This window comes from Danio rerio, chromosome 7 (genome assembly GCF_052040795.2).
Source record: "Danio rerio strain M-AB ecotype USA chromosome 7, GRCz13ab, whole genome shotgun sequence".
Classification (NCBI taxonomy): Eukaryota; Metazoa; Chordata; class Actinopteri; order Cypriniformes; family Danionidae; genus Danio; species Danio rerio.
Window position 1 is genome coordinate 6,814,560 of NC_141027.1, and position 27,941 is coordinate 6,842,500.

The 27,941-nt window shown below is 38.5% G+C and overlaps 1 protein-coding gene and 1 long non-coding RNA gene across 5 annotated transcripts in view; both read left to right on the forward strand.

Moving 5' to 3' along the window:
* Positions 1 to 489: 489 nt before the first annotated feature.
* Positions 490 to 27,941, forward strand: part of prkd4 (protein kinase D4) — a 67,203-nt gene continuing 39,751 nt past the window's right edge. The window contains exons 1-2 of one of the 3 annotated variants that reach the window (XR_015494857.1): positions 490 to 1,298; positions 1,547 to 1,707. The gene's annotated coding sequence lies outside the window, so the exon portion shown is untranslated. 3 annotated transcript variants of the gene reach the window in all.
* LOC147843005 (uncharacterized) lies at positions 10,908 to 13,162 on the forward strand. 2 transcript variants are annotated; one of them, XR_015495315.1, is made up of 4 exons: positions 10,908 to 11,036; positions 11,745 to 11,794; positions 11,907 to 11,969; positions 12,095 to 13,162. It is a non-coding gene; the product is annotated as an uncharacterized LOC147843005 (long non-coding RNA). The 2 variants fall into 2 exon arrangements; XR_015495314.1 differs by lacking the exon at positions 10,908 to 11,036 and having other exon boundaries at positions 11,732 to 11,794.

Consider the following 27,941-nt stretch of genomic DNA (forward strand, 5'->3'; position numbering starts at 1 on the left):
TTTCTCTTTTTCAGACCATTCTCCGTTAACCATTGTGCATGAAAATCCCGGTAGATCAGCAGTTTCTGAAATATTCAGACCAGCCCGTCTGGCACCAACAACTGTCACGTTCAAAGTCACTTAAATCCCCCTTCTTCTCCATTCTGATGCTCAATTTGAACTGCAGCAGATCGTCTTGCCCATGTCTATATGCCTAAATGCACTGAGTTGCTGCCATGTGATTGGCTGATTAGACATTTGCGGTAACGAGCAGTTAGACAGGTGTACCTAATAATAAAGTACCTAATAAAGGAATACAAATTTCACAGGAAGGCGAATAATCTTGGCTTCAACTGCACTCGAAACATTACGCTTGCTAAAACTACTCGATTTTTAAAGTTGTTTTTTTTTTGGACAACTTAATATTTTTTTCACATTCAATCCAGTTAAATTTGTAGAAACTAACAAGTTAAATTCCTTTATATTGTCCAAACTCTTTTTTTTTTTTTTGTGGACCCGAGATTCACATAGAAATCGGTCAAGTTTGGTGAAGGAGAAATCCTGGTACATTCAGTATGGGGGTGTGCGAGAGTTCAGAGTGGATGGTAGCATCAACAGCCTGAGGTATCAAAGACATTAGTGCTGCTCATTACATTACAAACCACAGAAGAGGGCAAACTTTCCAGCAGGACAGCGCTCCTCCTCATACTTCAGCCTCCACATCAAAGTTCCTGAAAGCAAAGAAGGTCAAGGTGCTCCAGGATTGGCCAGCACAGTCACCAGACATGAACATTATTGAGCACGTCTGGGGTAAGATGAAGGGAGAGGCGTTGAAGATGAATCCAAACAATCTTGATGAACTCTGGAAGTCCTGCAAGACCGCTTTCTTTGCCGTTCCAGATGACTTTATTAATAAGTTCTAGACTTTATGTATATGTGTGTGTATGTATGTTGAATCTTAGCTAAGTTAAGTGATTCAGCAAGCATTGATCTATAAGTAGCCCATGTGCTAAGAAAATAAAGTATATCCTTCCTGAAGCACCATATTTGCTGTGAGACTGCAGCGGTTGATCAGATAACGTCAGAGGTGTTAGATTTGTGTTCAGTTGGTGGGCAGATCGACACACACACACAAAACGCTGTAGTTTGAGTCTCAACTTCCTGTCTTTGAAACACTCGCACAAGGAAACCAGAGATCAGCGGCAGAAGCCTCTCAAAACAGGCTCCTTTATGCTCGCTCAAAGTCACCGATGTGAAGAAAATGGCGGCCAACTCAAACCACCGCCCAAAAAGCTTTGACATCAGCAGTTTCGTCTCTGGTAAGTTCCTCTTTTGGATCACTTCAGTGTGTTAGGTTATAATCTTCACCTATATGTATGTATGTATGCATGCCTAAAGCTAGTTTCGGTTATGAAGATGGGCCATTCGTCCTGCTCTGAGTGACTGTGGGATGATGAGGATGATGATATCAGCTTGGTTATTGACTCATTAATAAACTGATTGATGATGTGATTGATGTGAGTTTGCCGTTTGTTCTGATGTTATGTCATCTCTCTTTTTCTTTAAGGCTCTTTCTCTCAGTTGACCGTCGGGCCCGAATCGATGGCTTCAGAGCCCATACATGTCTACTTTCAGATCGGGCTCCTAAAAGAGGAGGTGTTGATCCCTGAAGGACGCCTCGGTTTCCAGAAGGCCAAGCATCTGGCTGTTGATATCATTGAGAATAAGGTAGTGTTGAATCTGCTTGGCTTTTTAATGAGGCGCCGTTCTTCTCCATCGCTATTTCTGTAGCGCTTTATATATTGTGAAGACACTTTGAAACACTGGCTTCATTTATAAAATGACCGTACAACAGAAAAGTCGGTATATGGTGAATATATGGACGTAAACATTGCTTGAAGTTTCTAGATAGTTGCTGTTTGTTTAAAGAGCCCATATTATGGGTTTTTGAACATGCCCTTCCATGTAGTGTGTAACACAGCTCTAAGTGAAGTGAAGTATCCAGCTAAGGCTTAAATCTGTTAGTGTACAGTGTTTAAAACTGTTGATTCATCTATAAAAGAGTCGACTCATAGTGCTTCAAACGAGTCGCCTTGATACCGAGTCATTAGGTGTTTCGCCATGACGTACGAACGAAACCAAGTTATTCACGTGCACGTGCGTGTGTGTGTGTGCGCGCGCTGTTGTCCGGAGCAGGGTTAAGTGTGCAATATGTGTGTGTGTGTCTGTGAAAAGAGCAGAGACAAGCTAGGAGATCTCCTCAACTGTTTTTGCTCAATAAAATAGATAGTCGTCTGTATTTTCAAGTCCATTATTTACATTCACCCACTGGCAGCTAAAATCCACGCCTACACTATCGAGCGTGTATGAACTGTGATTACTTTTCATATTGCTGATTAGCTGTTGGGCATTTCACTCTCTCACTGAAGGCAGTCGACCAATCGCGACAGACTGTCATCGGTCCAATCAGCGCAGATTAGCTTCGCGCTAAGGAGGGGTTTGGGAACAAATGAATCACTGGACGATTCATACGGGAGTCGCTGGGATATGAGCATTTATTTTACACCAGTACATTCAATGGAGCTAGCCTGCCGATTCTGACGTGCATGTAAACGGCTTTTTGTCTCGTTTTACGCTTGAGCAGCTAAATAAATACCCAGGTCTATTTCACTAATTGTATTTTAAACGCATTACAACATCGATGCTGTAAAAGGAACTATATAAAATGGAAAGTCACATTAACCGTTCCCAGGAAGTGTATTAGCATAGGTAGAAACATTAGCGTATATTGTAAATTCTTTCTTAAAACTCTACTTTTTGTATTAATATTATATGTTAGGCATCTATAGGGTCTGAGAGTAGCATAATTTCGATTCTCTATATGTCCTGTACATGTGGTTGAATTGACAATACAGCTGACTTTGACTTTAAGATTAGCTGTCTGCAGCGGCCGATACGATTCATTGAGTTTTCAGCACATCTGTTCATTAATTCATGAGAAAGACTTGGATCTAATTAAAGAAATGAACTGTTTAACCTCAGAGAATAAAGTGCTAGAGTAAGGATGTAGGACTTTCCAGTATGTGTCACTATTGTTTATAATATGTTTATTTTTAGAGATAGATGTTATTATGTATCAGAGTATTTGAAGAACAAATATAGTTATGTATATTTGAATTGTAAGTTTAAATGCAGGCACATTTATGTTGTATTTTCATAACTATCATAGTTCTGATAGATTATGGAGATGTGTATTACCGTTTCTAGCCGATAGGTTGTGTCTGTGTATAATTTAAGACGCAAGTTTCATTTTCATTCTCTCTCAGTCAGTTATTGTTCGGGGCCGGTACGCTTGCCGGTTTATAACCTAGCTAGCTGCCAGCTACTAGTTACTAGCTACTAACGACTGTTATTAAACAAGGAAGGACGTCGAAGTTTGACAGACAAGTGTAACGTTAAGCATTGTGGATGAACATTGTGTATGTGTACGCAATAAAAGTTCAGCAGTGGCTCGAGTTGTATCCATCGTACTTGCCCTGAAACCCTTCCAGTGGGGAGTTTATTGAGGTAAAGTGAGTAACCTGATAAAAAACTGGACAAAGGGGTAAGAAAGGGGGGAGAGAGAGAAGAGTGTTTCTTCAAACCCACTCACCCAAATGAGGCACGTGTCATCAATGCATAATGTTTTTGTTTATAGATATGGAGTGATTGTAAGAAAGTAAGAAAGGTCTTTAATCTAGTGTTGAACTGGGAGAGTGTGTTTGAGTGTGTTATCAGGAAGGCTATTCCAGAGTTTAGGAGCCATAAATGAGAAGGCTTGACCTCCTTTACTCTACTTTGCTATTCTAGGTACTACCAGAAGCCCTGGGTTTTGAGATCTTAAAGAGCGAGTTGGATTGTAGCGAGACAGAAGGTTGGTTAGATAAACAGGAGCTAGATTATTCAAAGCTGTATAGGTGAGAAGTAATATTTTAAATTCAATATGAAACTTAACAGGCAGCCAGTGTAAGGAGGATAACATTAGGGTGATATGATCACATTTTCTAGACCTGGTAAGAACTCTGGCTGCTGCATTTTATCAAGCTGAAGTTCGTTAATAGAGGATGCTGGGCAGCCAGCAAACAGAGCATTACAGTAATCCAGCCTAGAGGTCATGAAAGCATGGACTAGCCAAAAGGCCAAGCATCTGGCTGTTGATATCATTGAGAATAAGGTAGTGTTGAAACTGCTTGGCTTTTTAATGAGGCGCCGTTCTTCTCCATCGCTATTTCTGTAGCGCTTTATATATTGTGAAGACACTGGCTTCATTTATAAAATGAACGTACAACAGAAAAGTCGGTATATGGTGAATATATGGACGTAAACATTGCTTGAAGTTTCTAGATAGTTGCTGTTTGTTTAAAGAGCCCATATTATGGGTTTTTGAAAATTTCCCTCCATGTAGTGTGTAACAGCTCTAAGTGAAGTGAAGTATCCAGCTAAGGATTGAATCTGTTAGTGTACAGTGTTTAAAACTGTTGATTCATCTATAAAAGAGTCGACTCATAGTGCTTCAAACGAGTCGCCTTGATACCGAGTCATTACGTGTTTCGCCATGATGTACGAACGAAACCAAGTTTTTCACGTGCATGTGTGTGTGGCAGCTGCATTTTATACAAGCTGAAGTTTGTTAATAGAGGATGCTGGGCAGCCAGCAAACAGAGCATTACAGTAATCCAGCCTAGAGGTCATGAAGCATGGACTAGCTTTTCTGCTTCTGAGATGGATAGCATACATCGTAACTTAGCCATGTTTCTCAGATGAAAGAAGGCAGTTTTTGTGACGTGGGATATATGATTTTCAAAAGTTAAATTGCTGTCTCATATGACACCCAGATCTTTTATAGTAGAACTAATGCTAACTTCGTATCCCTCTAATTGTAGATTGAGTTGTGAGATCTGCTTTGTACAAGATTTAGGCCCAATAAGTAATCATTCTGTTTTGTCTGAATTTAAGAGAAGAAAGTTGTTGGTCATCCTGTCCTTAACATCTTTGTAAGATGTGCAAAACTGGTGCAAGAGTTAAAGTGTCAGAGAGATGAAAGAGTGTGATTTCTACAGGTGGTTTGTCAAGCTCACTCACCTGTGTGAGGCGCATCCAGAATTGCATAATGTTTTGGGGATGTCATGTCGAGTAGTGTAGTAGAGAAGAGAGGGTCCTGGTTTTGAATTGTTTAGTTGTTGCTTGAATGACACCAGTGAATCTGCAGTCCGTGTGGGAATGGGAAGATCATTCCACCACAGAGGAACAGTGAATAAAAAGGTTCTGGAAAGTGACTTGTAGCCTCTTTGAGATGACACCATAAGGTGGTGTTCCCTCCCCGACCGCAGGCTTTTGGAGGGATGTAGACCTTCAGGAACAGGTGGAGGTAAGAGGCAGTGCCAGTGGATGTTCTGTTAGCAAACATCAGTGATTTGAACTTGATTCGAGCTTCAACCGGTAACCAATGCAGAGAGATAAAGACAGGTGTTACATGGGCTCTCATTAAAGACCAGATGAGCCGCAGCGTTCTGGACAACTGTAGAGGCTTAAGGGTGCAGGATGAGAGTCCAGCTAGAGGAGTGTTGCAGTAATCCAGCCTTGAAATGAGCAAAGCTTGAATTAAAAGTTGTCCAGCATGATTTGTTAGGAAAGGTCTGATGTCTCTGATGCTGATAAGTATAAACCTTTCACGATCGAGCTGAATTCAGTGGAATTGTCTGATTCAAAATGAGCATACATACAGCTGACACCAGAAGTTTACACACACTGTATAAAAAGGCACATAATCATTTTAAAAAAAGAGTCAGATGTTAATGTGGCTAAACGTTTTCTCTTTTAGGTAAGTTATGATTGTCAAATGTGTTTCTGTTCTGCTTAATTGCAGAATAATGAGAGAGAAATTTTTTGAGATTGTTATAAGTTTTCTTGAAAGTCAAGTTCACACACAATAAGGTTATTCTGCCTCTGAAGAAGCTCAGATGATGGTGTCAAGGTCTTGGAAGATTCTGATTGGCTAATTGACAACATTTGATTAATTGGAGGCACAACTGTAGAATAGTATTTAAGGAAAACCTCAAACACACCGCTTACTCTGTGACAACATGGAAAAATCAACAAGTCAGAATCAACAACAAAGCCAGATTACAATTTGCTGAATTACACTGAGAAAATAATGGCCATGATGACCAGTGATACATTTGGAGGACAAAGGGGAAAGCTTACAAGCCTAGGAACACCATCCCAACTGTGCAGTATGGGGGCGGCAGCATCATGTTGTGGGGCTGTTTTGCTGCAGGAGGGACTGGTCCACTTCACAGCATAGATGTTGCTCTAATTTTGACAGCCCTAATATATATATATATATATATATATATATATATATATATATATATATATATATATATATATATATATATATATATATGTATGTAGGTATGTGTGTGTGTGTGTGTGTGTGTGTATAATTATTATACACGATTATGCCATCAAACTGTTGTATGAACGCAATTTCACACTAGTAGCAGTGCAATATGGCTGTATATCGCCACTGGTGGGAAAATAAATAGAATATAATACACTACTGTACATTTCTCTCTCTCTTTCTCTCCAACAACAAAAGTATCTTTCATTTTAGTCTTTTGGCTGTCAGCATTATCAGGAACATTATCAGTCTTAGTCCTGCAGAATGATCAGAGATGCGCTGCGGTGTCTCCTGCAGTAATAAACTTTGATGTTATCTCTCCAAGCTGCGGTTTGATCATCTGAAAATGTCATAAAGCATCCTTAGATGTATATTACTTCACTAAAAAAAACGTTGGGTTATTTATTGAACCCAATAGTTGAGTTGAAAATATTTGGTGCTTTGTTGGGTTACTGTGAACCTTTATTGGGTTATTAGTAACTCAACCAGTTGGGTTTAATATTTGGTGCTTTGTTGGGTTATTTTTAGCCTTTGTTGGGTCATTTTTTAAATAACTCAACCAGTTGGGTTAAATATTTGGTGCTTTGTTGGGTTACTTTAAACCTTTATTGGGTTATTAGTAACTCAACCAGTTGGGTTAAATATTTGGTGCTTTGTTGGGTTATTTTTAGCCTTTGTTGGGTTACTTTTTAAATAACTCAACCAGTTGGGTTAAATATTTGGTGCTTTGTTGGGTTATTTTTAGCCTTTGTTGGGTTATTTTTTAAATAACTCAACCAGTTGGGTTAAATATTTGGTGCTTTGTTGGGTTATTTTTAGCCTTTGTTGGGTTATTTTTTAAATAACTCAACCAGTTGGGTTAAATATTTGGTGCTTTGTTGGGTTATTTTTAGCTTTTGTTGGGTCATTTTTTAAATAACTCAACCAGTTGGGTTAAATATTTGGTGCTTTGTTGGATTACTTTAAACCTTTATTGGGTTATTAGTAACTCAACCAGTTGGGTTTAATATTTGGTGCTTTGTTGGGTTATTTTTTAGCCTTTGTTGGGTTGCTTTTTAAATAACTCAACCAGTTGGGTTAAATATTTGGTGCTTTGTTGGGTTATTTTTAGCCTTTGTTGGGTTATTTTTTAAATAACTCAACCAGTTGGGTTAAATATTTGGTGCTTTGTTGGGTTATTTTTAGCCTTTGTTGGGTTATTTTTTAAATAACTCAACCAGTTGGGTTAAATATTTGGTGCTTTGTTGGGTTACTTTAAACCTTTATTGGGTTATTAGTAACTCAACCAGTTGGGTTTAATATTTGGTGCTTTGTTGGGTTATTTTTAGCCTTTGTTGGGTTATTTTTTTAAATAACTCAACCAGTTGGGTTAAATATTTGGTGCTTTGTTGGGTTATTTTTAGCCTTTGTTGGGTTATTTTTTAAATAACTCAACCAGTTGGGTTAAATATTTGGTGCTTTGTTGGGTTATTTTTAGCCTTTGTTGGGTCATTTTTTAAATAACTCAACCAGTTGGGTTAAATATTTGGTGCTTTGTTGGGTTACTTTAAACCTTTATTGGGTTATTAGTAACTCAACCAGTTGGGTTTAATATTTGGTGCTTTGTTGGGTTATTTTTTAGCCTTTGTTGGGTTACTTTTTAAATAACTCAACCAGTTGGGTTAAATATTTGGTGCTTTGTTGGGTTATTTTTAGCCTTTGTTGGGTTTCTTTTTAAATAACTCAACCAGTTGGGTTAAATATTTGGTGCTTTGTTGGGTTATTTTTAGCCTTTGTTGGGTTATTTTTTAAATAACTCAACCAGTTGGGTTAAATATTTGGTGCTTTGTTGGGTTACTTTAAACCTTTATTGGGTTATTAGTAACTCAACCAGTTGGGTTTAATATTTGGTGCTTTGTTGGGTTATTTTTAGCCTTTGTTGGGTTATTTTTTAAATAACTCAACCAGTTGGGTTAAATATTTGGTGCTTTGTTGGGTTAGTTTAAACCTTTATTGGGTTATTAGTAACTCAACCAGTTGGGTTAAATATTTGGTGCTTTGTTGGGTTATTTTTAGCCTTTGTTGGGTTATTTTTAAGTAACTCATCCAGTTTGAATTTCAACAGTCAGCTGATATAACTGAGATAAATCAGCTGTATTACTACACATACGTGATGTTGTTTTTGCATTATAAAGTTTATTTTAGCTTAAACGCAATAAAGTTGTTGTTGTTTTTTTGTCAAATTACCTCTCCATGCTGTGTTTTTTATATCCATTTTACCAGCACTCTTAATTTGATGATGCACACGCTCGCTAAATAGCCAATCTATATATGGATAAAAGTGCTTTCTCTACCTCCGTGTTCATTTCTACAGGTTTATTTTATTTATTTATTTGTTTTTTATTTTTTGGAGGAAATGCTACACATATTTGAGGTATTAGTGGTTAAACCACCCTTTGGCAAAATAACCCAAGAAATTAGTTATTTTGTTACCCAAATTGCTTGTTAACCTTAACAACTCAATGGAGGGGAGAAGCAGTGGCGCAGTATGCAGTGCTGTTGCCTCACAGCAAGAAGGTCGCTGGGTTGCTGGTTCGAGTTGCTGGGTTGGCGTTTCTGTGTGGAGTTTGCATGTTCTCCCTGAGTTCGCATGGGTTTCCTCTGGGTACTCCGGTTTCCTCCACAATCCAAATACATGCGGTACAGGTGAATTGGGTAGGCTAAATTGTCTGTAGTGTATAAGTGTGTGTGTGAATGTGTGCGTGGATGTTTCCCAGAGATGGGTTGCAGCTGGAAGGGCATCCGCTGCATAAAAACTTGCTGGATAAGTTGGCGGTTCACTCCGTTGTGGCGACCCCGGATTAATAAAGGGACTAAGCCGACAGGAAAATGAATGAATGAACTCAATGGATTGGGTTAAAATAACCAAACTGTTTTAAGTGAGAACTGCTGTACTAATAATAATGATGATTTTAGTTGTGTGGCACTTTTCATACTGTATATCAAATGCAACTCGACAGTGCTTTACAAGCGTAAACAAATTTTAAAGGTCCCATTAAATCAAAATAATGTTTTCTAGATGTTATCAGTCTGTTCGTTTTAAAGGACACCTATTTCACCCACTTTTAAAGATTTTGTGTCTCCAGAATGTGTTAGTAAAGTTTCAGCTTAAAACACCCATCAGATTATTTATTAGACCTTTGTGTATCTGGAAATTGGAGCTGTCAGGTAGCTGCTTTTTGTTGCGTGTGCCTTTAATGCAAATGGGTTGGTTCTTCCCGCTCATCGCTCCCACATGCGTGTGTGCAGGTGTGGACTTAACCAATAAGGTAAGCAGCCGCTTGGGGCCACGGTGGGAATTAGGGGCCCCCGACCAATGCCAAGAAGCCTAAATTGATCATGTAGATCTTTTATACATTTTATATTATATGTTGAAAAAACTGTCTATAACTGGTAAGATTTTAACATTATTACTTCTTTTCAAAACCAATCCCCGACTTTTCAGACTCCCCTTGCGGCAAATTCTTAAAAAAGCAACTAGCGAATGTTTGTAAGTGTTACTGGAGATTTTTTAGAGACTCTCATGTGTCAGTGCTGTACCATTCCTACTGTTACTCTTCGCAACATGCTGCGGGTGATGTCGTCGGTCTCTCCCCGCCTCAGAGCACTCAAAGGCAGCACAGCGCCGCACAGCCGTCTCTTACACCTGCAGCATTGAGAGAGCAGATCATTCCTCTGCGTACTGACAGCAAGGGTTCTAGCACCGGCAGCATGAGGTGTTTCCCAGATGCGTGTAGCCTTTACACAGATAAACAGCACAGTGACAGAATGAAGCAGATCTCCCTTACTACAGTAGAACGTTCCATTTGATCAATGTTTTTGTTGTGGAGTTAATTCAAGCCTTTCTGCAATGATGAGTCACACACAATACATACACACACACACACACGTTTAAGTTTGCACTGTTTTGCATGGCAAATGTGACAAGATACACGTTAATATCTACTGCTGTATGGATATCTGTTATGTTAATGTACAAAATTAACCTGATTTAAGTCTACAAACCAGGATTGAAGTGTCTTCTTTTATAATTGCCCTGACACGGGGCTGTGCTGATGAATTACAGTGACTTTACTGTCTTTTTTAAAACATGCTAAACTTGTAAACTCACTCTTGAGGGGCAGATGATCACAGAGAGCTGAACAGATCTTTTAATCCCGGTTGCTTTGTGCACATCTTGTATTGTTGATATGATTATACACTCAAAAAAATGAATTATGGCTGTAGTTGGTCCAAAGAATGTAACTATATTGAAATTAAACAATTCGCTTATGTTTGTGTATTAAAAATAAAAGTGTTGTGTTGGAAAAAATTAGAAAAAGTTAGTTTTTACATTTAAACAGCTCGCTTAATTAACATGAATGAAAGGGAGTTGTGTTGCTTCTGCAGTACTGCATTTTGGTCAATAGGTGGAGTAATATCTGCACATGCGCAGTTTCAAAACAACACAGGAAGTAAGAAGATTCAAACCACAACGATCACTCTCAGCTCGGCGCCATATTATGGGAATCAAAAGATGAAGATTACAGTGCAAATTGAGAACGTGCACAAAGCTTTGCCCAATGTGGACACACAGGTGAGATTTTATTTACTTTTTATGTATTTATATTGAGGCTGTGACAACATTTGAGTCATTAATGTACTCCCTTGTAATACTCTGTTGTGTTTGTGTATAGTATTGTTATGAAATTGCCATGTTTCCTGTTTCTTTTTCACATTAATGACAGATAAATTTGTAGTTTTTTTGCATTCCTGTGAGATTTTATACTATTAACTCCCCCAAAATAAAGTTGCAAACAATGGTAGTAAGGAATAGTAATGTTAGAATAGGCTAAGCATTTCACTTATAGCACCTGTGCTGCTGATAATGTGACAATAAAAGTGATTTGATTTTTGATTTGATTTGATAGTCTCTATTTTAAATGAGTGTCAAGCTGTTTGTCAAGTTTGAATGCTAGTTTTGATAACTTACATAATATTAATTAAAAGGTGGTGTTGGCACATTGTTATTATTCAAGCCTGTTAAAAAAAAACTTTACAAGCATATGTGACACTTAAATAGGATGACATCTAGCATGATGACATATTTAATGTAAGCTTATTTGTTTGGTCATCTAACACATTTAAACTTTTAAGTTTAGTAGTTTGCAGTGTTTTATTATTTTTTTTTTCATTTTTATTATTATAAATATATTATTCTAAATGCTATATATTTATATTATTATATTTTATTATTACAAATCTTTGCTCACTAGCATCTATTTTCTCCCTCACATGTTTACAGCTCAACCTCTAAAGTCCCATATCTGGCTGAGGAGACTGTGGATCATCCAGGTACTATGCCTTTAGATGCCTATACACACATTAAAATGATGTACAGTAAAAATTACTAGTAATTTTAACTAATTATTTAGTAAATTACTATTTGTCATTTCATGTCATTTAGAACATTACCAGTGGAAAAAAGGTGTGAATGCATCCTCAATGGCCCTAAGTGAGGGAGTACATGGTAAGCTATTTACATTTTATTTTATTATTTTTTAAAAACATTTTGTATTTTTCTCTTAAACCAATTCCTCCTTTCACCTTTGATCTGTTGGTAAATGTTTATTTTTTTTTATCTGACATTTTTAGGATGCTGGGCATGATGAAGCACAAACCTTGATGTGCAACACCACCTTATGAATCTACAGTAGTTACATTAACATTTAGCAGACTCTTTTGTCTAAAGTGACTTACAATTGAGGAGACATTCAGCAAATCAACAAGAAGAGGCAGTACACCCAAGATGTGCTAATTATACAAAGAATGTTAAGAATTAAGAATGCTTTTACATGTGGTTTGTCAAGCCCACTTACCTGTGTGAAGCAGACTTTATGCACAATGTTTTTTTTTTGTTTGTTTTTTTTTAGATATAGGGAGTGGTTGTAAGAAAGTGTCTGGTGCAAATGTGCAGAAATGTTGCAAATGTCAGAGATGAATGTGTGTAGCTATTGCATGTTCTGTCATGGTTGGTCTAATTTATGGTGTAGTGCTGATCGTGTTACTTTGCCTGAAAATGTTAATCTTTCTTTGAACAACTGAAGTGTTATCTGCTTTTTCAGTGTAAAGAAGGTACAGCATTTACAAAAGAAGACTTAATTTTTCGAAGTATATTTTTGTAAATCATTTGAAGGCAGAATATTATTTTTGAATGTTTTTTGTAATATATGAAAAGTATCATTTTGAAAAGTGTATTTTATGATGTTTTTGTAAGCATATTTTTGTAAATCATTTATTGTTTTTAATTTGCTTCATACTTGTATTACTATTATTTTAATAGTATTAATATTTTAACTTATTGTAATAAGTGAAGATACAGATAAAGACCATTTTTAGATTTTGATAATCATTTGATTGCTGGAAAATGTGTAAAACTGTAAAAATGCTATTGAATAAACTCAATGAAACGGAAACAGTTTTTTTATTTGGTTAAACATAACAATATCAATTTTAGAATAATTGAACTTAAATAACTACATTGATTAAAGCTAAATTATAAATGTTACGTTGATTGAACTAAACAACATTACATTACCTTTATGTAACTAACTTACGTTCACTAAAATTAATATTCTTTCTTAAAGATAACTTAACTCGGTTACGTGGAACCAGTGGACAAAAAAAAGTTAATTAACGCCAACATATCATTTTTTTGAGTGTACACATTACCGCTGAGACCTTAATACGCGGCTGTCAATCAATTTGGTGGGCGGGGAAACCACACCCCTATGTTACGTTACGGTCCGCCTCAAAATGGGAGGGAGTTTGATCCTATTTTAACATCAGGACGTTTAAAAAAAGAGACTTGTTGTGTTTATATCACTGCAATATGACTGTGGACACACTATACTACACATTATCCCTTTAAAGATTACTTTTGATATGATACATGATGACTTTTGTGATATTTTTGAGCTTTTGTCGGCTAATTTCATCTAAAATCGTCATTGGGGGAGGGATCAAAATCAATGGCGTCGCACTCAACTGCTAGTGGACTGATGATGCGTCAGTGTCTCATTATTATTAATTACAGACTGTTCAATAACAGGCCTGCAGAGCTGGAGACAGTAGTTGGGTGCTTATGAAGGGTTGTAGGTGTTATTTTCTGTGGTGTATTTATAAGTTTAGGTGTGTGACATGGCTTTCCTGGCGATACTGACAGGGCTAGACTCTTGCTGTGTGTTACAGTCATACGTATATGCCTGTATGTTTTGCTTGTGTGTGTGTGTGTGTGTGCTCTCTCTCTCTTTCTCTTGCTCGCTCGCTCGCTCGCTCCCTTTCTCTCTCTTTGTCAATTCTCAGGATTGCCCACTCGAGTATGCCAATCTTTCGTGGTATTTTTGTGTTTTTTTTTAAGTTGGAAATCTTTTTGAATAGTTTTTAGCTTTACATTTTAGCTTAAATTTCGTTTATAACGTACTGATCAACCGAGTTATAACAGTAAGAATGAGTACTGTATAGTTTAGTTCAAACAATGCAAAATGCTTGATTAAATTTTGAAATCTCTGACAACATTTGAGCAATTGTCAAGACATTTTCTGAGAAACCAATTCTACATTAAATGTAAAAGTTCTCTGTAGAAATTAATCTTTCTGTCCATTTTAAATAATTTGCTTCTTCAAGAAATGTTTCATATATCAAAGCATTTGCATTTTCTTCGTGAATCTCCATTCCACCATGTGACGTCATCACCTTCGCTACCAATCAGGATAGGAGCTCAAAGTTTAAAGGGACGCGAGCGGCAGTGTTGCCAGACGTACGATATTTATCGTATTTGTACGATAAATTCGACCTCTGTACGATGTACGATCAATAATGAGAAAAATCCTATAATGTACGATAATTTCAGAATTCTATGGCATTTAAAAGTAACTTCATTGTAATCTTCGGGCTTCTTTACTTATTGATCTAGCTGCATCTTTTCTGTTCTGTCTGTCAGGAGTAGGTGGAGTTAGGCACGTCTTCTATCTCATCTTACGTTGCCTCTTCTCAGCCAATCAACGTGGAGAATGACTCTCTCACGAGTTAACCAAAGAGCTTAAGCTCTTTGAGTTAACGCTCCTCCTGCGCGTGCCCGTGGTTAGGTCAGTAGTTTTCAGTTTGAAGTCGATCTTTAAAGCAATGATGTTAAAACAATTCGTGCTGTAAAGGAAGGTGAGAAGGACGGGAGTTTTCCCTTGATGTTCTCGTTTTTCCCCATTCAAATGCGTCTTGTGAACATGTTTTTTTTACAAAGTTAGTCTCATCAAAACAAAGCATGCACACCTCAGAAAATAAATCCCTCAACATCTGGCAACATTCAATGACAGCAACTCAGAGGTGGAGTTTGAACCTTCCCACTAAGGTACCTAGTTTTTCTTAACGTATTGTGGTAATTTGCACGTTATACGCTGTATACTTTCAGTTTGACTCGTGTACGATAATTTTCCTCCAAATACGATAATTTTGAGGTTCTGGTACGATACTTTGACATTTCCAGTCTGGCAACACTGGTGAGCGGGGAAGCTCGTTCTGCTCTGCTCTGTCTTGCTTGCTTGGTCTTTGCTTTCTTTGTGGTGAGCTGGTGGCAAAATATCAAAGCAGTCATATGTAATATGTATAAAGTCATGTGTTGTTAAAGTCGTAAAGTCTCAAGCAGTCCCGAGTTCATTCATGAAAAGATAGTGTACGCGAATTTGGGCGCTAGCAGGGATGGATTGAGTGATTTTTAACCAATTCCAGTCATGGGGCCTAAAGCCGCCTGTCTACTGCACACGACAAACAAACGACAGATTGGAAGTCTGAAATTCCAATAGAGAGTAGTTCGGGAGCTGTGTGGAGTTTCGTTCATCTTCGTATGCAGAAAATTCGGGTCCGATCTGCCGATACGTTAAAATATTTGAACTCCTGTGTTTAGACCATGGGTGGCCAACCCTGTTCCTGGAGAGCCACCTTCCTGCAGATTTCAGTTGCTACCCATATCAAACACACCTGAACACCACGTGATAATTACAGGCAGGTGTGTTTGATATGGGTTGCAACTGAAATCTGCAGGAAGGTGGCTCTCCAGGAACAGGGTTGGCCACCCCTGGTATAGACCGTATGCGACAGCCGACCGGATGTGATGTATTCCAATGTTGTCCAAGCAGGTCTGTGCGCACAAGATTTGTATTATTTTTTGAATCTGAAGTCTATATATATATATATATATATATATATATATATATATATATATATATATATATATATATATAAAACATTTCTATTTATAAATGAGAATTAAAAATTTATAAATTTTTATGACGTCTCCACATTCCCTCCAAAATTTTTAGCAGTTTATGAGTTTCTAGTATTCATTCATTTATTCATTCAACCATGGTGAATGCACGGAGAATAAATACTCTGGCTTTTGCACTTCTTTATTTTTGACACAGCGAGAACAACTTCTCTCCCATGATGCATGACAAAATTGAAAACTCTGTGCGAGTGCCACAAGGGGGCGTATTCCAACCATTGTGTCTGAATGTCATGTGCAGCGGAAAGGTGTCTTAACAGTCCTAAATTTGCGTACTTTGTATTTTCATTTATTTTGTTTTTCATATATCACTCAGTAGTCCTTTCTACATTAAAAAAAATGTAAATAAATAAACTATTTTGTTTTTAAAGCTATGGGCTCTATTTTGACACTCTAGGAGCAAAGTCTAAAGCGCATGTGCAAAAGCTTTAAGGGTGTGTCTGAATCCGCTTTTGCTAATTTAAGGATGGGAAAATACGCTTTGCGCCCCGACGCATGGTCTAACAGGGTTGTGCTTATTTACTTAATGAGTTCTGGGTGTGTTTTGAGCATAACGTGCATTAAACCAATCACTAGTGAGAAAACAGATAAATAGACTATCTGCAGCATGAGGATAAAGAACGAGCCTCCTCCATTTGACCTCTTTACTTTCTCTTTACTTTATTTTTACTCTTTACTCCTTTACTTGAGTTGGGTAAGGAAACTGTGTTGTACACACTCCACCGAAGACATCCATTACTCTACATATTTAATTTAATTTGTTAAGCGCAAAGATTTGTTTCAGAACTATTTATATTTATTCTAAATTCAGTTCTAATTTCCAAATGTGGTAAAAAAAAAAACTGAGTTATATCCAAACACAAGTTCCATTCAGTGCTTAATTTGTGAAGTGCACTCTGCGCCCCGACGCATGGTCTAATTTGTGAAATACGCTCTGCACCCCAACGCAAGGTCTAACAGGGTTGTGCTTATTCTCTTAATGAGTTCTGGGTGTGTTTTGAGCATAACGTGCATTAAACCAATCAGTCTCATCTCACATTCCCATTAAGAGTCAGTTGAGTCACACCATGGCAAACTTTGTAAGTAGACAAACTGAACACTTCACTATTGAGAAAACAGAAAAATAGACTATCTGCAGCACGAGGATAAAGAACGAGCCTCCTCCATTTGGCCTCTTTACTTTTACTCTTTACTCCTTTGCTTGAGTGGGGTAAGGAAACTGTGTTCTACACACTCCACCAAAGACATCCATTACTCTACATATTTAATTTCATTTGTTAAGTGCAAAGATTTGTTTCAGAACTATTTATATTTATCTAAATTAAGTTCTATTTTCCAAGTGTTGGAAAAAAACTGAGTTATATCCAAACACAAGTTCCATTCATTGCTTAATTTGTGAATTGCAAGGTCCCGGAACAGATTGGGTTAACGGATCCGGCTTGTTACCTGAGGATGTAGAGCTGTCGCACATGTAAATGGAGAGGGCGTGGGGGGTTTGTCACGGACTAAATTGAATAGCGACAGTTGTGGAGGGGGATTGGTAAAATGAGGTGCCGGATCACTTTTCAGAGCTTGCGGATCAGGTGTGTTCCGGTACAAATAAAGCCCTGGTCCTGTTCTTATTCCCACATGATGATGCAGACGTTTCCAAAACTTGACACGTGGACAAATCTATACTTGTTTTTATTAAAACAAATATAAATCACCATATAATAAATAATAACAACATTATACAAATGCAAATTGTCATGAAAAAACAGAAAAAGCCCCCCGAGATGAGGCACTTGGGCAGTGGGTTTTATATTTATGTAGAAAATATTAAAAATAAAGATTTTTGTAATATTTTAATCCTTTATTTTTTCCATACGCAAAGATGTTTGTGTATTGCTGTACATCCTGTGTGTATTAAGCAATGTGTAAGCGTTTGGACCCACATAGGTGCATAACTAACACGATCTGCGCTGGACTTGAGCTGCTTTTAGTTGGTCTATTTCAGTTGCTCAAAATAGCAGCGCTCCAACAATGTGCCTCAACACACCTCCTTTTCAGACCAGCCTACCTATGAGTCCACAAAGTAGCGCAAATAGATTTGCTATTTAAACAACACGACGCAAAACGTCAAAATTGGGGTTGCACTGGTCTGAAAATAGCAACAAATTACGCCAAACATGTCTTGCGCCTTATTTGCCGGAATGTATGATATGGCTCTTAATCTTCATCTGATTGGACTGCTCCATGATTGAGAGGGGTCTGGATGCAGACCTGGTGCGGTGCAGTCTGAGCTGCATCCAATGCTTTTTAATGCACTCAACTAACCCCACCCCTACCCCCTTACCCTCACAGTGACGTCACTATAGTTCAGAGGTGGGCAAACTACCCGCGGGCCATACGCAACGTGCTGACCACTGGACCACAATGGCGCTGCTATGTTAGTGTGGCCTGAATGATAGTTACATCATCATTACCCTGCAGGCTGCATTTTGCTCATGGGGCTGCAAGACAAGAAATAAGAGGAGCGGAGCTGCGGCAAAATAAAGAATAAAAAGAGTGAGGCTATGGTCAAATAAATAAATAAATGAAAAAAAAAAGTGTTACTGCTGAGAGTGCAAACAGCTAGAAACACCGGCCCTCGCGGCCAAAAAAAGGGACCGGCCCCACCGGGAACTCTCCCGGTCCTCCAAATTGGCCAATCCAGGCCTGGAACAGACTTTCAGATAATTAACGACAGTTAATGGCTGAAATGAGTCAGGCTAATCACACCGAATGCGCTCTATGCGTTAAGAGGCGCCTCTTTTCAATGGTTTACTAACTGCCGTAAGGTTTTTGCATGCTATGCGTCCCACGCACCTCATGTTTTAACCGCCTGCTGCGCCTCGCGCTTTTGCCGTAGCAGACTCCAGATTTTGACACTCTTGCGAAGAAAGAGGACCAGGCTCATTGTTCACATTACACACTCATAATAACATTACATTGTAAAAGCGCTATACAAATAAAGCTGAATTGGATTCAACTGAATACTCATTCATTCATTTTCTTGTCAGCTTTATTAATCAGGGGTCGCCACAGCGGAATGAACCGCCAACTTATCCAGCAAGTTTTTACGCAGCGGATGCCCTTCCAGCCGCAACCCATCTCTACACTACGGACAATTTAGCCTACCCAATTCACCTGTACCGCATGTCTTTATACTGTGGGGGAGACTGGAGCACATGGAGGAAACCCACGCGAACGCAGGGAGAACATGCAAACTCCACACAGAAACGCCAACTGAGGCGAGGCTCGAACCAGCGAGCTTCTTGCTGTGTGGCGACAGCACTACCTACTGCGCCACTGCTTCTCCCTTTTAGGAGTTAGGTAACTTGTTCAAGCGCACGTTACTTCGAAGGAATCAGGACTAGGAATCGAACCAGGTACCACCCAACTTGAATGGTCCAAGTCCAACTCTCTAAAGCCTATTTTTACCTCTGCTTTTAACCCCCCATACCTGGAGCAGTGGGAATCGAGTGACTTGCACCAAGAGAGCAATTAAGAGCAACTCTTTGTTCAAGGGCACTTTACTTTAAAGGAATCAGAACAAGGAATCAAACCAGCTACTGTCCAACTTGAGTGGGCCAAGTCCAACTCACTGACCACTAGACCACAACTACCCAACTGAATTGAACACTGCCTCTCTAAAAAAAAGTTATTGTTTAAAGGATTTGACATGTGGCCCTTCACTTGGTTTGCAAAACTTGATGTGGCCCTCGGGTCTAAAAAGGTTGCCCACCACTGCTACAGCTCCACTGAGTGCATTGCATCACAGAGATGTGCAGTCTCAGCTTGCATCATCAAGGCTACATCCACATACTGTTGGCATGACTGGAGGTGGCTGACAAATTTGCACGAATGTAATGGAAGTGTAAGAGTTTATTTGTTAGATCCTCATCATACAGATTCAGATTGAAAGCCATACTATATCATTTATTTCAAATTCAACATTTCTACATGTTAGAAACATTTTTTAGGAAATTGTTTTAGGAAAAAAAAATCTACAGGTGTTCTTTAAATCTCACATTAATCAAGTTACAAAAACTTGTTTTTATCATTTAAGAAATATTGCCAAAATTCGTTCTTTCCTATCTTTTGATGATGCCAAGAAATTAATTCATGCTTTTATTTTCTCTCGCCTTGATTATTGCAATGCTAATTATACTGGTCTACCTCAGAGGTTCTCAAAGTGGGGGTCAGGACCCCCCGAGGGGTCGCAGGACAATGAAGGGGGGTCGCCTGGTGAGTTTCAAAAATCAATTAATTTTTATTAAACCTTAAGACTTACTGTATTTTATTAATAACCTACTGATGAGAAAAAATATTAGTTTATAGTTACTATAAACTATATAGTTAGTATAGTAGCTAATAGTTACTAGTTCTATTGGATTGCAACTTCTCTGGTAATTACATTATACTAAAGACACAGCAATACTGTCAGATGCAGCAGATTTTGTAACACCAGGTTAAACTTTCTAGCCCATTTACAGCACTGACATACATTAAAAACAAAAACAAAGAATAGACTTGGGTTTATTGGTGTGTGCGCGTCATTGCATACAAGGTTTCTGTATTTATAACCACCACCTCAGAGAATATTGGGGGTCACGAGTCACTGGCATTCTCATTTTGGGGGTCGCGGGCTGAAAAGTTTGGGAACCCCTGGTCTACCTAAGGGTTCTTTAATGAAGCTGATACAAAATGCAGCAGCCAGAGTTTTAATGAAATCGAAGAAACGAGAGCACATCACACCCATATTAGTAGAATTACACTGGTTACCCGTGCACAAAAGAATAGATTCTAAGATTCTTTTATTAGTTTATAAAGCACTTCACAACATGACACTTTCCTACATTTCTGACTGTTTATCAAAATATAATCCAAACCGTTTGCTACGCTCTCCTAGCGCTGGACTTTTAGAATTTTACTCTGTAAACCTGATGCCATCTGGCGGCTCTTCTTTTAGCCATTATGCTCCAAAAGTTTGGAACTGTCTCCCTCTTGAAGTGAAAGAATCCCCCAGTATTCAAGTTTTTAAAAAGCGTGTCAAGACGCATCGTTTTTAAATTGCGTATGAATACACAAGCTTTTAAGGTGTACGCATTTTATCTATATTGTTGTAGGTTTATGTGTGTATGTATGGTGTGTGCTATTGTGTGTGATCATTTATTTATTTGTTTATTTGGCAGGGATGGTGTACATTAACTAGCATTTCTGCCAATGCACCAGAATTAGCCCGAAGGCTATTTTTCATCTGTTGTCCCTTAACAACCTAGAAAAAAACAATAGAAAAATTATACAATCTACACTGAAAAAAGTGTTGCATGCAGAACTGTTGCAAACAATTTATTTGTGTTAAATTTAATAATGTTCAACTTAATTTGTTTGTTTAAATTCAACACAAATAAATTGTTTACAACCACTTAACATAAAAAAATGAGTAAATCCTAGGAATCATCTCTGAATAATTTTTTTCAGTGTATCAAACATATTTAAAAAGTACTAAAATAGACATGGTCATATAGATGTTAAAAGAGAATATTTACAAATGAAGCTAAAACACCAACATTTTGTAATCCATCTACACATCATCTCTTCCATCTACACATCATCTCTTCCATCTACACATCATCTCTAGGACCAGTCATCCAGAGACATGGATTCTCCTACCACTGCTATGCTGATGATACCCAGCTATACCTCTCTTTTCATCCTGATGATCCCTCGGTTCCAGCTCGCATCTCAGCCTGCCTGTTCGATATTTCACACTGGATGAAAGATCATCATCTTCAGCTGAACCTCGCAAAAACGAAAATGCTTGTAGTTTCTGCCAACCCGACTCTACACCATAACTTTTCAATCCAGATGGATGGGGCAACCATTACTGCATCCAAAATGGTGAAAAGCCTTGGAGTAACGATTGATGACCAACTAAACTTCTCTGGCCACATTTCTAGAACTGCTCGATCGTGCAGATTCACTTTCTATAACATCAGAAAGATCCGACCCTTCATATCTGAACATGCAGCTCAACTCCTTGTTCAAGCTCTTGTTCTCTCCAAACTAGATTACTGCAACTCTCTACTAGCTGGGCTTCCAGCTAACTCTATCAAGCCTCTTCAACTGCTTCAGAATGCAGCAGCACGAGTGGTCTTCAATGAACCTAAACGAGCACATGTCACTCCGCTGCTCATCCGTTTGCACTGGCTGCCAGTTGCTGCTCGCATCAAATTCAAAGCTCTGATGTTTGCCTACAAAGTGACTTCTGGCCTAGCACCTTCTTATCTGCACTCACTTCTGCAGATCTATGTGCCCTCCAGAAACTTGCGTTCTGTGAATGAACGTCGCCTCGTGGTTCCATCCCAAAGAGGAAAAAAATCACTTTCGCTCACGCTCACGCTCAATCTGCCCAGTTGGTGGAATGAACTCCCTAACTGCATCAGAACAACAGAGTCACTCGCTACTTTCAAGAAACGACTAAAAACTCAACTATTTAGTCTCCACTTCACTTCCTAATCTGCAATTGCCTCTCTGAATATCACACTAACTGTACCCAAAAAAAATAAATAAATAAAAAAAAATACTAATACTACTAACACTTTCCTTCTTAGACTTTACAGACCTGAAACTTGCCTATAGCACTTATTCATTGTTGCTCTTGGTTGTGTAAATTGCTTCCTTGTCCTCATTTGTAAGTCGCTTTGGATAAAAGCGTCTGCTAAATGACTAAATGTAAATGTAAATGTAATAGAGATAAAAATAGCTGAAACACATTTAAACAACAGATCATTAAGATGGTGGGCACAAATGGAAACATGCTAGTTTCAATTTAATCAGAATGATGATGACACGTCTGATTCTCTATAAACCAGCTTTTTAAATGTTTTATAAATATATTAAATGAGGTTATCTCTCTGATGCTGCCAGGGACAGAATTCCACTCCTGTGCAGCTGTAACTGAAAAGGCACCCTGACCAAAGGTACTTTTCCGGAGTGGGACAATACAGTCTCCTCGGGCTGCCCCTCGTGTTGCTCTGTGTGTGCTGTTCCTGATGTCTACAAACTGACTGAGAGGTGGGGATGACAGACCATGGGCCTGTTTCAGAAAGGAGGTTAAGTGAAAACTCAGAGTGTTTTAACCCTGAAATGAGAGAATCTCTGGGTTTTCGATTTCAAAATGGCAGGTTTGTTAAACTCGAGAAATCAGGGTAAGTCAAGCCTGTTTCTGAAAGAGAGGTAACTTTAACTCAGAGTCAGTTACTGTGGTAACTTACTCTGTGAATCTAACCTGGTCCGGAGCAGGTTTTATTCTCTAAACTCTGAGTTTTTGTCTTTCTCCCCATTTTTTTAAAGATGAAGCGGTATTTCTCGCCTGAGCCTTACATTTCCACACACCTATTTTAGAGCTCATTTTGGAGATGCCCATAAAAACGATTAATGGAAACGTCATGATTCACATAACTTTTAAAAATACACATAATAAAACATGTGCATAACTGAGTAGGTTAAACTTTTATTTGATAAGATGCACATAAACTACGAAGTGCACTTAACAAATTACAGTATGTGCATTAAAAAAAGGTTTGTTAGAGATGATGATGAAAATGTGAGTGAATGGACAAACCAGCTGACTGAGCACACTGCAGAACATCTTAACTGTTGATTTAGTCATTCTAAAATGCCTTCACTGTTTCAGTATTAGTGTATATTATTAATTACCTCCGAGCGTCTGGAGCGCGTCAAGAAACGCCCCCACGTGTTCATTGTGTGTCAATTGTCTTCTGAGGCGCAAGTACATTAATTAAATAAAAAATCATTGACGCAGCTTGTTCTACCGCAGTAAATTCTGTTTTTACTGTTGATATTTGGCGCAGGCTAATCAGGAAGTGACGATTGTGTTCTCTTCGACACTTTGGATAAAAACGCTGCTTTATTTTTAGGCATTATTCCAGTTTTGCACAAATTTATGTAATAGCCTATATTTTGATGGAAACACAGCTATTGCCTACTTTTTTGTCACACACAGAACAAAGTCACGTACAAGGCTTGTCCTTTTTTCATAAATAATTAGCTTAACTTTCGACATGCACTGTTACTAGATTAATGGGATTATTATTCTGTCTAAAAATTATTTTCTTACTGCTTACCTTCCTAATGTTATATCCACCTCTATCACTTGATCAATAAAAAGGCAGACACACAAGTGCACTGTTAAATCTATCAAAACTGATAAACGTGTATTAAAGTTTAGGAAAAAAAAGTATAAACGTCACACATTACATTACTTATTTTATTATACTTAAATATTTAAATACTTAAAATTAAAAATTACGCATTAACTTGAGCAGCTGTTTTCCCAGGCTAACTGTCTCTGTTTCACTGATGGTTGCTTCTTTTTAAATATATACACTCATATTTGCTATAACTTTGCACGAGCAGATCAAGTTCAGCCGGAGAAAGAAATGCTGATCTCTTTTTTTAAGATGTTGACATAGTCACTCATAATATCTGCGCTCCATTGATAATGTCGTTTTATAGTCACGGTGTGCGCGCTTAACTCTGAGTTGGTCTACTCAAAGTTGATTGACCCAACTCAGATCAGCTATTCTGAAACCGAAAACTCTGAGTTTTTAATCTCTCGCTAAATCAACTCAGAGTTCAAGTTTAAACTCAGAGTTGTTTGAACCTCCTTACTGAAACAGGCCCCATGAATGATTTTATACATCAGGCAAATGTTTGAGTACTTAATGACATTTTCCCAGCTTAACAGTTTATGTTTTTGCAAAATGCTACAATGATGATGTCTTCGAGGCTTTTTATCCAGTATTTTAATCGACTGTTTGTAAAGTGACTCTATGGGTTTTAGTGTTGTTTTGTTTGCTTGTGACCTGGGGCCTCATGTACGAAGACTTGCGTGGAAATCTTACTAAAACATTGCGTACGTACAAAGCTGTAAATGTGCGTACGCAGAAAAAAATTCAGATGTATGAAACACTGCGTACGCCGAGTCTCAAGCATATTCTTTTGTACATCTGAATGAACGTGAAACTGAGCGCAACATGCACGAGCACAAAACCCCTCCCTGCCTCCTCCCCCATATGAATATGCTAATGACTATGCTAATGGAAAAACTCAACGAAAAAGCAATGGCAAAATCAAGCAAGAAGAGAAACTTTGAACAGAATGTGAATTGGAGGTGCTGCTTTCGGAGGTAGACCGGAGAAAAGCGGTGTTATTTGCAAGTTTGTTCTCCGGAATTAACAGCAAAAGAAAAAAATAGAGTGGGAGAGTTTAGCTGATGCGGTTAACACAGTTGGGTCTGAACATCGCACTGAGTGCATTAAAAAAAAGAAATAGTGTGATTTATATCTGTAAAATGTTGCAGTTCCCTTAATAGTCTCTGTGGCGCAGCTCGTAAGACACATGTGATCATGTATTGACTCGTTCGAGCATAAACTCGGCTCGAATCCAGCGTCTGATGAGCTCTTTCTTCTTTTCCCCCGCTACATATCAGATTTTGCCAACTATTTATCACGAGAAAGACAAGTAGGAATCATTAATAAGTTTGTGCATCATATTTTATTTGCACATTTATTGAATGGAAATGTTTCTGATTCACACATGCAAATTCATCTTCAGATAGTGTCTTTATAGCAATGTGCGTGCGGTAGATCGCTCAGATTACATTGGGAAAACAGGCGACCGCTGCAAATTGTGCTTTAATGTTTAGCTGGTCAACTGTATGGTATGGAAACCTTATATACCTGCTGAACCCGTCTCATACAGCTGCCATTGCAAGGCTCAGACACTTTGTAGAGAGGAATTTAACACAACTGCCTCTAGGAGTCGCCAATGGAAATAAAACAGACACACACAAAAAATGTGCATACGCCAGCCATAAAGCTGCCGTGAAGCTGCGCACATTCCCACGTTCAGTTCATCGTTAGTAAATCCAAACGTGAGCGATTCTGAGCGTGAAACCAGGCGTACGCAAAGTTTTTGTGCGTACGCAGCGTTGATACATGAGGCCCCAGGTTGTTAGACAGTAGGTTATATGTGATAAAATCATTGAACGCATGAATATTTTAGCTGCCTGCAATGATAGATGTGACCTTATGAACCGGAGATTAGTTATATTGAATTTAACACGGTTACATATCTTTTTAATTTGTGATTTAAATGTTAATTTGGAGTCAAATTGGACCCCAAGATATTTAAAATCAGATGCAATTTGTAATTAGTCCCCATCCACGTAGATGTCATCTGGATCATATATCCAGATCATGTGGATATATGCTTACATTTTGTGTACATGAATGCTTTTATCCGAGTATATGTGACAAGTTTATGTGGTCTATTTTAGCGCTTTTTTGTTGTTGTTTGTGAGGCACTTTGAGTTGCATGTATGTTGGAAAAGTGCTATACAAATAAAATTTATTATTATTATTACATTTAAATTAACATTTAGAACCAACATCGGGTAAAATATGGTAAAAACCCATAACTGGGTCAAGTACTTCAATTAGATTCAAATGTCAATGACACTTGACCCGATGGCTGGGTTTGTCATATTCAACCAAACCACATATAGGCTATAAACCATTTCAGAGAGGGAATTATATATTCTCCTCGCCTTTCTATTTTGGCGAAAGAAGGGGAAGTTAAAGAGAGCAAGTGTGAACATGCTGAGATGCTACTCAAACACACAAACACACACAGGTCTCTCAGCAGCCTCTCTTCCCCTCCGGCCGCCTCTCTGTTTGTCCGCTGTGGTTCACAGCCTCTGCATGTAACTTTCCAACCACAGGCTCTTCCCCTAAAACACACACTCACAAACACACGTACAAACTCACAAATGCACACACCCCCATCTGCTTGACCTTCTTGTGTTGCAGTTTCCAGCTCAGTGGGACAGGATCATCACACACAGATCCGAACAGAGAGACACACACACAGCAATACTTGTATATATGGTCTATGAGGACTCTCCATAGGCGTAATGCATTTTATACTGTAAAAAAGCGCTTGGTATTTGACCCTACCCCACCCCTCTACTCTTACAGGAAACCATTGGGACATAAAATATCAAAAGACTCTCATCAAGTATGATTATGAGAAGTATGACACGACACATGTCCTTATAAACCACCTCAATAGACTACAGCCTGGTCATACTCATGTCATTATACAAATTTGTGTCCTCATAAACAACATAAACAAGCACACACACACACACTAGCACAGCTAAATTTATGGGGACTTCCCATAGACGTAATGATTTTTATACTCTACCGGTTGTATATTCTATACCCCTCCCCCAAACCCAACCCTCACAGGAAACAATGTGCACATTTACATGTTCAAACTGCTTCATTCTGTGTGATTTATCAGATGTTTTCCTAATGTGGACCAAAAAATGTCCCCATGAGGTCAAACATTATTGATATTGCTATATGGAAGATATACACTCAAACACGCATACACACACAGAGAGACAACCATACAATATACGCTCACCGGCTAATTTATTAGGTACCTCTACAGAAAAATCCAGCTTAAACCAGCCTAGGCTGGTTGACTGATTTTAGCTGGTCGACCAGCCTGGTTTTAGAGGGGTTTTGGCCATTTCCAGCCTGGTCTTAGCTGGTCAGGCTGGGAGATGACCAGCTAAAACCAGCTTGACCAGCCTAGCCAGGCTGGGAGTCCGGCCAAAACCAGCTATGTCTAGCTTAAACCAGGCTGGTCAAGCTGGTTTTAGCTGGATTTAGCTGGTCATTTTCCAGCCTGACCTGCTAAGACCTGGCTGGAAACCTGTCTGGAAATGGCCAAAACCCCTCTAAAACCAGGCTGGTCAACCAGCTAAAACCAGCCAACCAGCCTAGGCTGGTTTAAGCTGGATTTTTCTGCAGGGACACCCAAGCGTGAATCATCTCAGACTGGTTTCCTAACCATGACAATGAGATCTCTGTACTGAAATGGCCTTCACAGTCACCAGAACTCAGTCCAATAGAGCTTCTTTGGGATGTGGTGGAAGACTCACATCAAGGATGTGTACACCGAATCTGCAGCAACTGCGTGATGCTATCATGTCAACATGGACCAAAATCTCAGAGGAATCTTTCCAGTAAGGATTAAGGC